Source organism: Atta colombica, unplaced genomic scaffold, assembly GCF_001594045.1.
Source record: "Atta colombica isolate Treedump-2 unplaced genomic scaffold, Acol1.0 scaffold189, whole genome shotgun sequence".
NCBI classification, from domain to species: domain Eukaryota; kingdom Metazoa; phylum Arthropoda; class Insecta; order Hymenoptera; family Formicidae; genus Atta; species Atta colombica.
In genome coordinates this window covers 2,005,805-2,023,591 of record NW_017259281.1, presented here as the reverse complement: position 1 = coordinate 2,023,591, position 17,787 = coordinate 2,005,805, and positions in this window count along the sequence as shown.

Here is a 17,787-nt window from a genome sequence, read left to right as displayed (position 1 = left end):
AATAATTAATGTTTTAATAATTAATAAATTGAACGTAGGAAAAATTAATTCTCTTTTTTTGTTAATACGCTAATTCTTGTCAATTTATACTGTTGCTCGACAAAGGTCAGTTTTTCTTGTAGTGACAAATGCAATCAGGTTTCTATTTGATTTGCATCATTTAATTCTTTTTAGTTTCTATCAAAAAGAACTATTAGAAACGATCTTCTAATAAAAGGAAATAAAGCCCGTGTGGTGTTTCCAAACGGACGTTTTTAAAAGTCTTTTTGTGATCTGTTTCGATTTGTATGAAAAATTCAACGATTTTCTTGTGCACTAGAATTTCTCTGAAGAGATAGAAGTGGAAGTGGTCCGATATTCTTAAACCTTGTGGTGCTTTAAATAACAATAATACTTATAAAATATTCATATATATTATATAAAGAAAATAATATTTTCATTTTTAAACTACAGAAATGGATTTAATAAATATTCCTACAAAACCTATTATTAATATAAAATGAATGATTACAGCTAATTTTATTTAATAAAATATGTATTCTAGCGGATTTTTCTAAAGCGTTTCCAAGTTGTATTCTTAGTAATAACACATCGCGATTTGTTCTCTATCATATTCTGCGTGGCGTCGGATTTCAATACCACGGACAAATAATGAAATTCAAGATGTTTCAGCCCAATGCGCGTTGCATCGGAAATCCCTCATTGTTACTGTGACGCGCATGTTCGATGGTTGTGTGTATCCTTTCGCCCTTTCGTTTAGAAGATCGGATATCCAACCGGTTCGCACGTAAAACGATTCCTTTTATTTCGATTTTTCATCGCTCATCTTGTCGTTCTCGCTCTTCTTATGCTAATACTGAAGAATAAATGCAGATAAACTGTCATGACAAATGACATAAAATTCTAATTAACATTAACTGACATTTGTCATTTTACCTAGATAGACAAATATTTTTTAAGCGTAACATTTTTAATTTATTCATGAAAAAATTTATCTTTAATTAACCAATTGTTTGTAACAAATCTAATTAGTTTTGCCATTAAATTATTTCTCGATTCATTGACAGCTACTCTAATTACGTCGATGAGTCAAGTGTGATGCGCGTTATGAGATATTTTACTGCGAACGCCGCAACACATTGCATCTTATCAATGGTTTATCAGCATAAACAAAAGCTGTATGTATTACAATACCGACGCGCGGCGCTTCAGCTCATTTCAAGATGATAATTGATAACACGTAAGTAGTACCGTGGGACAGCTTGCGGCTTCAAAGCAGCGGTTTGAAAATCACAACTGTTTTTTACATTACAAAGCACCACGTAATCTTGCGATTATTACCTTTCTTATTATTTATTATTTTTTAAAAATAATACTTTACCTCGTTATTTTAACTGTGAACGTTCCTTCGTACACAGAAAAATACATACGCAAGTAGTAAATACTTGTTTCAAGTATTTCAACAGTTTATATATTCGCAAATCTACCGTTCATCACAAGCATAAAATTTATTCAAAATATATTTTGAATTCTAGTAAATTTAATACTTTAATCAAGATTATTGAATTAAAACAAATTTAATTTACTTATTATATAAAGTTATTTCTTTAATTAATTTTATTATATTCTTAAAAAAAAATAGGTTCTTATGAGTACACAATAATGAATTTTTCTAAAAAATTTTTTAAGTATATTTTAAGATTATTATCGGAAAAATATTCTTTAAAAATAACTGTTATTTAAAAGGAAGAAAATAAATTGAATAATCACTCTACTTATTGTTAGCAATAGAAAGATATTCTTCTGTATTTTTCATTACTATAAAAATTCGAATTATTTGAAAATAATTGTTGATGTCACCGATATGAAAGAATTATGAAAATAGCCTGAAAATATCAGACGTTTTTTCAATAATAGATTTTTTAATTTGAAATAGATTTTTTGGAGATTGGGGATTAACGGGACAAAAATCCGATGCCTTTTAAAAGTTTGGAGATCGTCTTCAAACTTTTAAGAATTTTTGCATCGTTAATCAAAATTAATCTTCAAAGACTCAATTTCAAGGTAGAAAATCTGAAAGAACATCCGATATTTTTGGAATAATCTATATAAAGCGCAGCGGGACGGACAGTGATTTCCGTTTGAGAAAGACTCAGCGAAAAGACATCGAACCGGTCCGCAAATATTTTCCACGTGGTAGTTAACGTCTCCTCTTTGCGGACATAAACTCGTTGGCTTGTGCATATGTCCGCATGCGTGGTGCAGCATCTATACGAGCGCATGCAGTTCGTCTGGATATGTTAGAGAAACTAGGTAGCCTTGAAGGGGACCTCCGTTTTCTGCCCGCGAATTCTAACCATCTGCGTGTCTCATCGCTTTTATTTAAGAGGCGATGGGCGACATCATTAATTTGCATAGCCGGCGCGCCTATCGCGGTGACCTTGTTTGCTGTGTCATCGTTTTCGTGCCGGACTTCGAGATGTATGGGGTGGTACGCAAGTTTTAAGGCCTTTCGACAATAATTACAAACTATTTCTCGATAATATCTTCGAATTATTTCTACAGGAGTGTTCATAGCATTTTTATATCCTTAATAAAAATTAATAATTGCTAAGTACATTATTATTTAAATGAAACTCTTCTATGAAGAATGGTTATTAATTCGAAGAATATTAATTTTGAACATGAATTACTGGATAAAAAAATAAGAATAGAAATAAGAATAGAAATAAGGAATGCGAGTTAATAAGAAATTAGTAATTTATAGTTCACTTAAGTTGTTATAATTAAAAGCACGTCGTAAATGCCGTGTGCTCGAAATACGTGACTCGCATAAATTTATTAAGTTGTAAAAATAATTCTCTTTACTATACATATAAGGAGAATTTTTATGAACGCAAGCAACACTTTTTAGATTAAAAAAGAGTTAATTTTGTTGATTGCTTATTCTTGTTTAAAGTAACATTTTGTTTGTTTTTATATTGCTTTAAAATTTTTGTGAAATTTTTTAAAATTGCCATGGATCACTCGATCAATCATATTACATTAATTTTTATTTATTATGGATATTACTTTGAGAATTTTAATGTACATTTTCGTTGAGAATAACGATTATTATGGCTTCTCGCCACATATAACCACGAATAGCTTTGCGCAGAAAAAGATAGAGATTAGAATGGAAAGACGTCGTAAACAGAGCCTGAGTAGTCGCGAGATACGATTCCATCATGCTTTTATCTGCCGCACATTCCACAGCCGAAATATTTTCATCATAAAAGATTTTTCGCGAAAAGTCCTCCTTATCTTTAGTACAACTTTTTAAGTAATTATCACTGCATTTTCTTGTTCAATTGTTGAATTATTAAATATTGTAATTATATAATTTTTAATTCTAATAAAAATGTTTTCAATTTTCACAATTTTTTGTAAATATTTTAATCGATGGATAATCATTTCTAAGTCAGGTAAATAATCTCTCTATAGAGTATCTTAATATATTACATCTTTAATTATTATATTACATCTTTAATTATTTTAACATAATATTTTGTTTAATATTTGTACTAATAATTATTTATCTTCTCTAAACCATAAAAGAAAGAAGTTTAAGCAGCTTGCATTATCTGGAATATTAAATTGTTTAGATTTTATAATAGATGCTTTCTTAAAGTTATTTGTTTCTTAACTTATTAAAAAATCAAACAAATAATAATAGGTAATAAATAAACTTTTTTTTAGACTCTTGCTGTAATTCATTATTATCATTCTTGTTGTAAAATAAATGAATGGCAGAAAGAGTAACAGGGAGCAAAGATGTAAGTATTTTATCATCTCGTTACGAGAAATGACTCTCATAGGGTTAGAGTGTTTCGGCGACGGAAAGTGTTTTTCAGGCTTCGTGTTCTTCTTTCGAAATCATAGGATTTCTATTCCTGGAAATATAGTAAACCGCGATGGGCGGAGATCGAGATTGGGTTAACAAACGGCCGAGGGAGAAATTACATGACCCTTGCTGTATATCATTCTATTTTAGCTCGCCTTTAATCTATCCAATCCTTTTTATCAAGTGTAGCCTTTCGTTATGTAAATTGATTTACGCCAAATTTTCACCATTAATCAACGTGACTGAATACCTTGTTTTGCAAATTGGACTTACTACTTGTTTTTCTATTCATATTTTCACTCGCCATAGAATCATAAGTCGCATGAGTCACAGGCGTCGCGGCGTCGCAACCTTTGCGACGCGGTTCTGGCATGAAATTATTTATTGACGCCTCGTCCAATAAATTATTTCCGGCAGGATGCGCGTCGAGAAACAGCAACGGCAGCGTCGTCCTACCTTACAAATACGAGGACAATTTCTGTGAGACAAAGTGTCGTGCGGAGCTTACCACGACATGGCATTGTTCGGTCGATTGTGTCAGTTGCAACAAGGCGCTTTCACGGTCGTTATTACCGCTGCGTCAAAAATTTGTCCCGTAGAAATAAAAGGTATTCTCTCGAAGGATTTCCTCGAAGAATACGCTAACTCACGCTTCGGCTCTTCGCACGGCAAAAACAGTGGGTCGCACTCGAGGTTCTTATCTTGTGTATACTTGACCTTCGGGAAAACGTTAAGCTCCTGCGGCGTGATATATCATCGAGACAGACATTTTTGGAGTCTATGCTTTAGAAGATCCTGCGTGTACCTATATCTACCAATCCCTATCTGCGCTGTCGACAACTAATGTAATATTTAAGTGGAAACCCTGCGACGCTTTCACGGGATTATCTGGGAGGAGTAAGCGGATAAAGTATAAGGATATCGTATATCGGAAGTATCGCGTTAAACACACTTAGACTTTCTGGCCTGTCATCGGATTTTTATATTACGAAATATTTAAGTTTTCGATGATTAAACAAAAAATGTTATTGAATATTAAAATGATTGATTTGCTTATTTTACTTATTATATTTTAATTTTCAAACTTTTTAATATATTCAAATCGTATTATTTCTTTCGTAATATTTACGATGACTGTTAAATGAGATAATGCTTTTTCTAAAGCAAGTAGAAACATATAATATAATGTTTTAATTATAAAATGAGACAATTTATATAATAATGACTATGTTTATTTTTACAAACATTTTTATGTTGTAATTAATAACATAATTTATCGTATATAAAATCTTTTGTATAAATACTCTCTTATAATTTTTAATAATACAATTTTATATAAAACTTTTATTGTTCAAGAGCACACAAATGGTGTACGAAGTCTCTTTTCAAGTGCTGGATGCAAGGCCGGAACAAAAAAAGAGCCTTTCTTTTCTTTCAGAAAAATCGCTGTAATATGATGGAAAGAACCTAACTATTACCAGCTTGTAAATATTGCATCGCATGGCTGTAAAACGTCTAGCGAACCGAATATATAGAATCCTTCCGCCATCGCAAGGATTGCGCCTTATTTCGTTTGCACGGTGCACATTCGCGACAATATATAAAGCGGCATTTGTCCCGCGGGAACATCGCTACTCATCGATTCGACGTGGGCCGACGTGGAAGGCGAATTTACAACTTCCTTCCTCCAATGTGATTCCAACATCGACAACGAGCATGTGATCTATGATCGAACGAACAGCAAGAAGAAGGCATGAAGTTCTCAATGATTCAATAAAACACGATATTAAAACGTAAAGTGTGTGCTCTTATGTTTGTGTGTCATTTTAATTCAAGTATGTTCAATAGAATTACACAATAGTAATGATACAAAACATCAAATATTTGTAAAAATTTACTGTCTTCTTTATTGCATTTCAATAACAATATTTTTAAAATAATTTTGATAATTTAAATGGAAAATTAGATAATTTGAATATCTAAATACTTCAATATAACGCATCGAATTAGAATATTTTAGTAAATATTTATTTCTGTATATATCTCATATCTTATTTACATATCAAAAAAAAATATATATATATATATATATATATATATTAATTAAAAAATTTGTATTTTCATTCATTTTTACCATAAAAATAAGAAAACACATTAATCGAGAATATCAGTAAAAAATTGCATTCTTTGTGAAAGTTTCAAATTTTATCTGATCCTCGGACCGTTTATTTCAGTCGCGAGAACACGCAAACGCGGCGAGAAGTTGCAGAATGTTTGTGCATTAGCTACGTGGCGATAAATCGCGTGGGAATAAGATTCGCGACACTCAAGTGCCATCGTTTTCTATTGGCGGTCTTCTGCGAAAGGGTTTCTAACTACGCACCTTCGTGGAAAAGTCTCGCGGTGAAAACGATATATTTCTGTTTGCATGGGAGAGATCGTGCTAACGTTAAGAGTCGATAGATCTTTGCAGGTCGAACAAAATCGCACTTCAAATATTCACTCATATTTGCAAAAGTAGAGATTCTTCTCATCGATGTAGCAGCGATTCATCTCAGCGATGTAATTAAATCAAGCTATATTTACCATTGCAAAGATGCAAATTTAATTTGAAATGTGATTTGTAATATTAATTTTAATGCGTGTATAATTTACTTTGACTTTGCATTTTTTATGAATTTTTATTTATTTTTTAATAATTTTTAATTAAATTGGATTTAAAGGTTTTTGTTTATAATGTTACTATAATTCTCAAACCTTATTTTTTACTTGTCTTCTTTCTGCCATTTTTGTTGTATACTCGAAAATAGGTATTAGAAAAATAATCTAATTACATTAATTTGAATTGAAAAGAATAAAAAAAAAACAGGGATTAAAAACAACATTACAACTGCAATACACATATTGGAATAAACTACTTTTGCCATATGTGCTTTGGAAAATTCTGCTGCGGGCGAATCTCCCCGTGATCGTATACAAATAAATCATGACCGTCACACAGAAGGGGTAATAAATCCGATGAGACTTTTTCTAATTATACGGCCTGCTTCGTGCTTGCGAACGGCATTGAAGGCGCCTGCTCAGCGCCGTCCGTTAACAACCGTTCGAATGGCGTATAAAACAAGTCGTCGCGACGTTTTCATTGCGAGCAAAGTGAGGGGGGACGAAAGAGTGTATAGTATACCGGAGGGATGCAAGAGAGAGGAAAGTCACCCTCTATGTGAAGCCTTTAGCCAAATGTATACGGTCGTATGTCGTTATGTTAGTCAAGTATGTTGACGGGTCTTCAGCTTTCCTTGCGCCGCTCTCTTCTTCTTCTTCTCAATTTCGATTTAAACAAGCCTGGCCGGCTTGGCCGTATTTTTAGTACTGCGAGATCGTTTGGATCTCCTGCTTGTCGACAACGGCATGCGCATGTTCCCGTCGGTGCGATGAGTTAAAGAAATCTGTTGTAACATATGTGATCCTACTGCCTTACGGCTTTCTTATCTTTTTCCGACGTGACATGATAATTTTTTAATTAAAATCTACTACTTGGTATAGAAATGAGAATATTTAAGATAATTTTTTCTAATAAACTTTATTTTTAAGTAAGTAATTTTAACTTTTCTATAATCATATTTTTAATTCAGTTCAAGTTTTTTTTATTGTTGTAGACTTTCAAAAAGTGTGGAAAAATTCAGTTACTTTTCAATATGTCTGTTATTATTAGTTAATATTAGTTTTAGTTAATAAATAGATTTTTAACAAGATATTTTCGCAGGAGGAACCGGATTAATTCTCGTCTTATGCACAACGTGAAATAGAATAGAATAGTTTATTACTTCAGTTCATATTGTCAAGAAGAGACTTGGTTTACAATAACAAGTATATAGAAATACCACTATTTCCTTTTGTATCTTATAAATAAATGACTAACTACAAAAAGACTAGCGACTATAATAAATCTATTTTATCTCATATACACCGACTTTTTTTATTCTATAATCTATTGTATACATGAAATAACACAAGAAAGCAAATTCTTTATTCATCATAATTTTTTTATCATAATTCATCATGATCTTTACTCGCTACGATATTATTATTATATTTTATTATTAAATATTAGATAAATTTCCTTTTGAGCTATCAATGAGCACTCGTAAGGGCTGATGAAAAATATGTTACTTCCGCCTAATACGTATTTATTCGGTTTCAAAAAAGCGAATTATTATCATTAACATGTGGCTTTAACGTAAGTAGGTCGCCCTTACTTAAAAGCTACGATTCCTCGTCCGTAGAAATACTTTTTTTATCGTCTCGTTAGTATGTCGTCGTTCGAGATGAGAGGCGATTATTCGGTACCTCGGAGCTCGGAGTGCGTGTCGAATCGATCGGCACGGTCGAGTCGAGATCGGAATGACTCGTGAACCATGACCAACTATTGATGCACTATCGCGTAATGTTCTCATATGATTCCGCTCTTCCTCTAATGATTGTTTTTCCCTCACGACATTATGACAGAGCGTATGATTAATAACATGTCGTTGAATAAAGTTGATAAGATTTCTTTTATGTAATCAGCTGCACGATATAGTGGCAATAAAATCCCTAGTAAAAATTTTTCTCAAAGTTTTTATACAAATTGAAACATATTTCAAAAATATTAAAAAAGTTTAAATCTTTTCTTAAAATTTTTCGTCATGTCAATTTTTAAATGTTCTATTTCTTATTTTACAATTTCTGAAAGAATACTTTAAAAGCTCTTTTAGATTTCATAAGATTTTACCAAAAATTATTGAATAAGAAATCTTAGAAATCTTAGAATAGAATATTTCACAATTCATATACGTGAACAATTTTAGAAAAGATGTAAACTTTTTCGACATTTTTGAAAAATATTTCAAATTTGTATTAAAAAAAATCGAAAAATTTTTAAAAAGTTATAAAATTTATTATAAACACCGAAAAATTCTAAAATTTACATAAAAATTCTGAACAATTATATGAAAAATTCTGAAAACAAATTTTCATTAAAGATGGCACTGAAGTAATTACGAATTTTCGATTTTTCATAATAAAAGAGCAATGGAATAACTATTCAATCTTTTAACAAGATATCAGAAATAATCTATGCTTCTATTATATTTACAAGTTGAAAATAAAAAGACTTTTACATTGTAAATATTCAAGTATATAAATATTCAAGTATATACTTTATAATATATTTTTCTAACAAATATAAATTTTGCTCTTTAATTTAATAATCAGTTTAATTATCAATTAGTATAATCTTGATAATCTCACGATTGACAAACGTGTAACAAATTTAAGAAGTAAGGATAATGATTGAAAATCTTAAGAAAATATTTATTACGTTCAGACATTATTACGACATTATAAACCTTTGTTTCCAGTGAAATTTGATTCTCTCACGGATATATGTGCATCCGTGGTACGGATGAATGCGAAAAAACAATTTCTCACAGTCGCAATCAGCACATGCGTGCCAGTCCACGGCTTGCAATTTCGCAATGAATTCCATTAACAGTACCACCATTACCAATTAACTCTCACGATGGAAATTAAAAAAAAATTGCGGAAGCGATTGTCCGAGTATTTCGCAGTCCTTTGTTTAAATAAGAAATAAAATTAGATTGAAACTAAAAATTGTTGCAAGTAATAGGTTTGTGAAAAAATTTTAATGATCTGTATCTATACATAGTGAGATCAAAAAGAATTCGTACGAAGAAATTTATTATAAAAAAAGCCTATTTGTAGAAAATAAACATTAATTAGCAATTTTATACAATGAATACATTCTGTTCTAATATAAATAAATGAGCTTCGCATGTATTTCTGATTTTAGAAGCTAAATTTCTTGTCTGTACGAATACTTTTTGAGCATCAAACAATACAATTTTTAATTTTCGCTTATTTCGGATGATATATTTTGTATAATTAATACACATCATTTTGGTATGTATAATTTTAAGAAACGTACAATCTATTTTTATTCTTCATGAATAAATTGTAAATTATCCAATAAGACATAATTATTAATTAAACATCGAATTGGTGTTAAAATCATCGACTTTATATTGCTCCGCATCAATTTGATGACTCATTTCTCGCTGAATAATATCTGCTTTTTAAAAATAAAGTTTTTTTAAAAAATATTTTCTCTGTACGAATATTTTTTGTACTTATTGTGTATAATTTATTTAGCTAAATATTTGTTTGGCATTATATTTTCTCTCTCTCTAAATTAAAAAGATAAAAGAAAGATAAAATATACATTTATAATATGATTAAGTAGAACATAGGATACATAAAATATGAGTCTCGGGAGAACGTACAGTTTATCATTAGGCAAATTTTATATAATGTTTACTACTTAATTAAAATATATATAATTCCATTGTTATATTTAAATCTGAAAAAAAATGCGAAGACAATAGAGAATTGAACGAAATAAAAACGATACGAAATGAGCATCGATATGATATTGTTCCCACCATTAAGACTTATTGTTGGTGTAAGTCTTATTTCCAAGTGACCCACAGCCACGCGGTGTGAGAAAAGGAACTTCTTATGAGCCAGGAAATTTTTTCTCGTTCAACCGAGCGCATATCCTGATGTGTTTTGCGATGCAGTCTCTCGCATTGTCCGTCCCGATGACGTGACAGCCGTGACTCGCTTAGCATAAAACAGCGTTGTTCGATCGTACTTGTTAGCATATGCAGTGCGGTAGCCTTGCTCGTTCGAAAGCGACTCGTAAAACGCGCTCGTAGCGTTTCCTACTGTTGACATCACAATAACGATATTAATTATGCTATGTAAACGCGCAGAGACGCGGTGGCCGGACTCGAGTTAATGCTTTACTTCCTCGCCATCCGTTATTCGCCGTCGAATGCACTTGTCGCCGTTGCAGTTTGATGAATTGGCTATTCGCCAGTCGCGTAGCTTCCGATTCTGCATCGTTTCTCTAATGGAACTGCCTGTTGTCAGTTTGCAAAGCGAAATGTTTATTGTCAATACAAGATATCCAGAAATAAGATATTTTTTATTTAATTTATTGCACGATTTCGCATTTATTTCGAAGACTGAGGAGAAGTTTAAAAAGGCATTTAAAAATTTTAATTGTTAAATTGTTTAATTTTAATTATTTAATTGTTAACTGTTTTTAATTGTTAACTGTTTGAGTTAACAAATGATAAAAATGTAAGAAGCTATTTACATTAAACAATAAGAAAAAAATTTTGTATGGATTATTATTTAACGGACAAATTAATATAATTATTGAGATTATATGCTTTAACATATCTTTTATATTTTTACGAACATATACATAAAAGATGTTAATAATAAAGTTTCCTCTTTTGTCGTTTCTTGTCGACGACCGTGACACTCTTGAACTGAACAAATTACAAAAGTTTCATCTTTGCGTTGTAGACCTTCGCAGAACATTTTTGCCGTTCATACATTCTCTTCCTCCTCGCTGGCATCATCGAAGCGTGAAAATTGCAACGTGACGTGAAAATGTTCCCTTTCAACCGGAAAGCCGCCGGTCGCGTCCGTTCGTATGATAACTTGCAGAATGGCTTCCTAACGAAGACACAATATTGGCCAATTATGTACCACAAGATGCAAATTTGCATCGCTAATGGTGTGCACAAAGACCAACGGATTTCTTGCGATGGTCGAGCTACCGGCAACTTCTTCGGAATCTTCTTCCTATGCTTTCAATCGCATGCGTTTGTGGCAACTCGGTTATTGAATGAAACATTGTTATTTATCATGCAATTGTAAAAACGTAACGGAATTATGTGATCAACATTTAATAAATCATTTAATAAATCATTAGTAAGATCGCACGCATTTACATCGTAATTATTGTAATTTTATAAATTATTTTTGCTATATATGTATTTTATGGAGTTTCTCTTACTATTATTAGTTTACTATTATTATATACTCTTATTATATTAAACTTATATACTATTATTATATTAAAGAATTAATTATATATATAAATTAATTTAATAAAAGTCATAGCTTGTACTGAAAATTTAAATAATAATAATTCAAAATATAAAGCCTTTGGGTTTTACATAAAAATAAATTTCAAATTTTATAAATAAATAAATCTGCACGTCTCTTTTTATATATTATATAATGATACTCGTATATAAAGCTGATTCTTTATAATAACATCTTATATTTTTAAGACGTGATTGAGGCAGTTTTCGGTGAAAATACTGGAAATTTTCTGTTGCAAAATACAATCCGAATAGTGTTGTCATTCATTTCACACATTTGATTACTGTATTCGCATCGATATTAAACTCGCGTATGTATTAAAATACAACAGTTAAGCGTTGCAAAAGTATACATTGATAGCCCATTGATAAGCGGGTTTACCCAGATGTATGGTACCATCGCGACACGCCGCTTGTGCCTCGCAACCGACAGCACCTGCAAAAATAAATATGATAAATAATGTGATAAATGGTTTTTATCAAGTAACTTCCTGCGACAGCTTGGATATGCGTCGGTGAAACTTTACTATCATGCGCTTTGCACTTGATATCCTATATGTAAAAATTAGGATTTGTTATTGAATTTTTTATTATGTGTGTTGACTTATTAGCATTCTTAATTATCCTTAGTATGATACTATATGATATAGGATCGTTCGTGAATTGCACATTTCTTTTCTTCAAAAACATTAGCACATATATCATGTAATTAGTTATAACATTTATATATACAAATTTTTAAATTACACATCTTATATAAATACGGATTGTTTTCTTTGGATATTATTTTAATTTTAACATTATATTTGTGTATTACATTCTTATGATCAATGTAGCTGAAAATTTGCGTATCAGTCAGTGTGTGACTAAACATTTTTTGATTGAACTAACTTTTTTTTTATTAAGGTGTTAATTCTATGATTTGATGACAATTATGTCAAATATGCACACACATATATAGAGGAAGCGCGGGCAAAATGGACGCCCTGAGTAAAGTGAATATCTTTTATTTTCGCTTATCTATCTGAAATTGCGCTATGAATTTCTAGCAGTTGAAGGTGACCAATCAGCAGTTGAAATGACCAACCAACGACGCTATGAAAGTATGAAATGACATATGATTGCGTTTGTTTGTGTTTAATAGAAACATATAAAAAATTGAGTTTTTTTTTGCGGTTTTTCCTTAGGTACGTAGCTTAATTATCTGTAATTGTTCCTTAACTAGTGTGAACGATTTTTTATAAGAATTCTGTGTCTTTTAAATGTGTATTCGAGAATAAAATTTTTCACTTCAACTTATTCTAACCTTTTCAAATTTGCACCAGGTTAAGTCCTTTGGGCAAAGCGGATGGGAGCAAAGCGGATGATCTATCTTCTTTACTTGGTATATGATTACAATAATACTGAGAATATGGAGAGACAGACGATCTTTTGAGTGTACGTGTTTGTTTACATCTCAATTTTGTTTATTTTTTGCCACAATGCAGTATGATGATTTGTTTATGATTAATCCAGTGCAGTCATTGCATCAAATGGACCCATGAAGGCTGTACTACGTTTAGAGGATTTGGTAGCTACTTTTGTGATGATTGCTAAGACTGATTCTAATTTTTTAAATTTCATTTGCATTGCTCAAGTGATCCATTCCCTTTGCCCAGGGGAGTCGGACAAAATGAATGGTTTCTCTTTTCTTATGTTTTAATTAAAACGACATATTAAGGTTCATGTTTTTTAATTTTTTTTTATTTTATTTCAGAGTTAAATCCTTTAAGAGATTTATAAGATAAAATGATTTCTAAGCTCAATTTTAATTGTGTCATTTTTTTCTTTTTAACCTTAATACGTCCGCGTTGCCCCGAGCTTCCCCTACATATAAATATGATACACGTGTTGCATTACAATAATAAATTATTGTATTTGAAGATTATATTTCGCAGATACATCACAAAAAATTATAGTTTATTTGTACAGTTAACAAATACAGTTTTACGTATAAAACGAATAATGATGTGCAATTTAAAATATTTTCGTTATGTTTTATTTTCATTATACAAAAAGATGCACTTTTATATATATTATAAATAATTTTCTAACTTTACAGTAAGTTTATGTTAATTATTTGTAGCTCATTTATTGTATTTGTTGATAAGTCAGTCAAAGAAAAAGAATATTTTGACACGACGATTGGTATGGTATGTATTCCGAATAAATAAAGCAAACGTGATTTATGTACTCGCGATGTTTCCGGTATATTATCTAACGTGCCGATTGCGAGCACGTAAAGTTGCTGTTCAATCTCAACGGTGCAATTAATTAATCCTGTATAAAATAATTCTTAATGTAACGAGGAAGTACTAAAAGTAACTAGTTAGAAGATAGCGGTCAATTACGGGCCGTATGTCTTGAGGTTATCGAAGGTCCAATGCTATAACTATCGCATCAACTATTGCATTAACGATATGTTGCATAACGATGCAATATATGTTATATATATGGAATAAATAAATTTTATACGTTTAGATTAACATAAAAGCATTTAAATATTATATTTCTTTCGACTACAAATTGCGAATTCTCATAGATTTAATTGTTTAATGTTTTTTTATTTAAAATAAAATAAAATGCATTTCTGCATAACAATTCTTTTCTTTTATAAACAACATTAAATTTATAATTCCTAATTTTATAATAAAAGGTTTATTTTAATATATAACACAGATTTTTTGTTTGTTCCAAATAACAATTTTTATTTTCTAAATTATAATATTAATATATTAATATAATTCTTACAAATTATATAGTTATAACTTACATTTTAGGACAAAAATAAATTTATTATAAAAACTATTTCTTAAGCTTAAATTATTTAAAAATTATGTAATTGATGATTATAATTTCGTATTAGAGAGATCCAGAAACGTTTAGCAATATTTTATAAGTTTTATGATCCTGTCATCGCGTGCTACGAGTCAAAATTAATTAAAAGGACGTGAAATAATTCTTAGAGCAATGAGGAAGTAGTAAAGAGCAATCAACCACTAGTACGACGTAGCAATACGACGTCATGCAAACGTAATATCGATGATGTAACGAGTGTAGTTGATCTAAGTTACCAATAAATGTGAAATGGCAGTGTGTAATTAATTTATATAATAAAAGAAAGAAAAGGAAGGTTTTATGAATAGACTATGGACATAGCTTTGTCTTATTAACGGATGCGCCGGATCGATATATTGTGATTATGTTTCTAAAATACTATAATTTCACGCTAAGGTGCGCACCCACGCGCTTTTCACTATTCTCACATGACGATCGCAATTTTTGGATTTCATTCATTAGCTGGCTAGGTATATCGTTACATCGGTTAATGAGCGGCAATTACCGAATATGCAATGTCGATTATCGCGATCGTCGGGCAAGGTCAGCAATTAGCTGTATTGCAGAAGTCTACAGTATTCACGTTATTATCAGATTCAGTATATTACTCATATAATAATTGGAAAAATATATTAATGTATAAATATAATAAACTTTTATAACTTTTAAAAAATTATAATTTTTTTAACAATCTTAATAAAATTACAAATATAGTCGAGATAATAAAATTCGAACATGTTAATTGATGAAAAAGTTGATACAACTTTTTATAATATCATATTATACTTTGAGTTAATTTTAATCATTTCTATAGGTCGTCACTGTTCCTACTTAATAAATTAATAATAATTTAATTAAAACAATGAAGTTAAACAATTTAACTCAAGAAAATGTATGTATTTGACTCAAATTTTTATTTATTATTTACTAAGTGCGTACATTAATATAAACATTGTTTGTTTTGAAACCACAGAAATAGATTAATTTAAGAAATTAAAAATAATTAAGAAATTAGATTTTTTTTATATCTAACAGTATGTTGTTAAGACATAATGTGTCCCGTGTTAGCAGTGAATATTTTTCCCGTTGCATATTTAAGCGAAGAAATCCGCCAATGACTCAATCCGTGTCAATCAAAAATTAGCTACAATCGGTAAAATAAGGACGGTCCGACTTGGGTCTCGGTTTAACATACGGTTTCCTGATTTTCGTGGTAATTTACCGCAATTTGTCGCCCACGCGCACACCAAATGCAAAGCGCACGTAGGTCGTATAATGCAGGAGCGTGCCTCTTTATAACGCATCGTCCGGCTGGAGTTCGTTTAAGCTACAAATCAGACAGATTCGCGCTTCGCTCGTGGGCGATGATCGGAGCGGTCTCGATATGGATCGCGGCTCCGCTTTCCTACTAATGAGTCGCTCATATATAAGGTGAATCATGAGACGTCCGCAATACTTCGGGAGCCGGTCGTAAAAGTCATCTTTAGCAAAAAGTTTGCCACAAACACGCTCCAGTTCTTGATATGAATTATGAAAAGTATTTTTTTACTGACAAAATGTAAAAAGTTACGAATATAAAATCATGTAGAATAATAGATAAAATTTATTAAATTTTATTTGATAATGTATATTATAAATATTTTATTTTTTACAATAAGATTGTTCTTAAATAATTTTATAATTACATTTTTTAAGGTAAGTATCTTATTTTAATAGTTAATAAAATTATACAATACTTTTCCAATTCTTTACTGCATACGATGGGTCATTCGTATTCCGAGTTAATTTTCATTATCTTAACAAATATACAAAAATTATTAAGTGATTTTTACATATATCTTAACATATTTAGAATGTATTCATAAGATTGTATATTTAAAAAAAATTGTATGTAAATGTTTGTATGTTATAAATAATTATTTGATATTCTTTTTTGAAGAAAAGAAATGTGCAAGACACAAATGACTCAATTGTGCTAATAAAAAATGTGTTAAATAAATATGCAATACTTATTGATTCATAAAAAATGTAGATTTTACAGTTCAAATATTAACGGTGTTGGGGGATATTTATAATTTTACTGACTCCCTGATAAATCGATCGATTAACTAATTCGATAATCGAATCTGACTTTTCAAAAAAGGTATGTAGACCTTCTATGGAAGGTTGCGCCTGAATGCGGCATGCGAGATATCTTCTGGTAGAACACAACTTGTACTCCTATTATCCAAGTTGCCTTGAACTTGATTCGGTCGTCGGCACATGCCGACGACATTCTAAAGACGATGGACAAATCCAGCGAGGGTAACCGATTCATCGATCGATTCGAGGAAGATCGTCTTGCCGATTGCAAAAAGTTGTCTTGAAGAAAACTGAATGAACTGGCATTAAAGCACGCATTAATAATTGTTGTCGTAACAAAGTAAAAATAAAAATTAGTTTTTTCTTTCCAACCGGCGAAATTTGATAGAAAATTATAGAATTAATTCTTCGTTTGCTACTTTGTTTGGTAAAATTTTCCCTTTACACAGCCAGCCCCAAATGACTTACGAGTGACCTTTACTCTTAAAGAAGTCAAGGTCATCGATCTTTTCCGTTGTTCATTATTTATTAAAAAATTATTAATAAAAACGTTTTTATGAATACAACTTCCACATATAGCGATTTTCATCCCCTCTATCCTCCCTGCTTGGGAACGCAAAATTTTCACGCGAAGCGACTCTCACTTCCTCCTCTGTTTGGGAGCGCACGACTTCCACGTGAAGCGATTCTCACTTCCCCTCCTCCCCTCTGCTTGGGGGTGCACGACTTTCATGCAACCCATTAAATAATGTATTGTCAAATAATGAATAAAATGTAATATAATACATTCTTTCAACACAACATACACATTCCAACATGAAGAATATATTATTTTATTCATTACGATTACATCATTTAATGGATCGCGTGAAAGTGCGCCCTCAAACAGGAGGGAAGAATCGTTAAGAATCGTTATGAAAG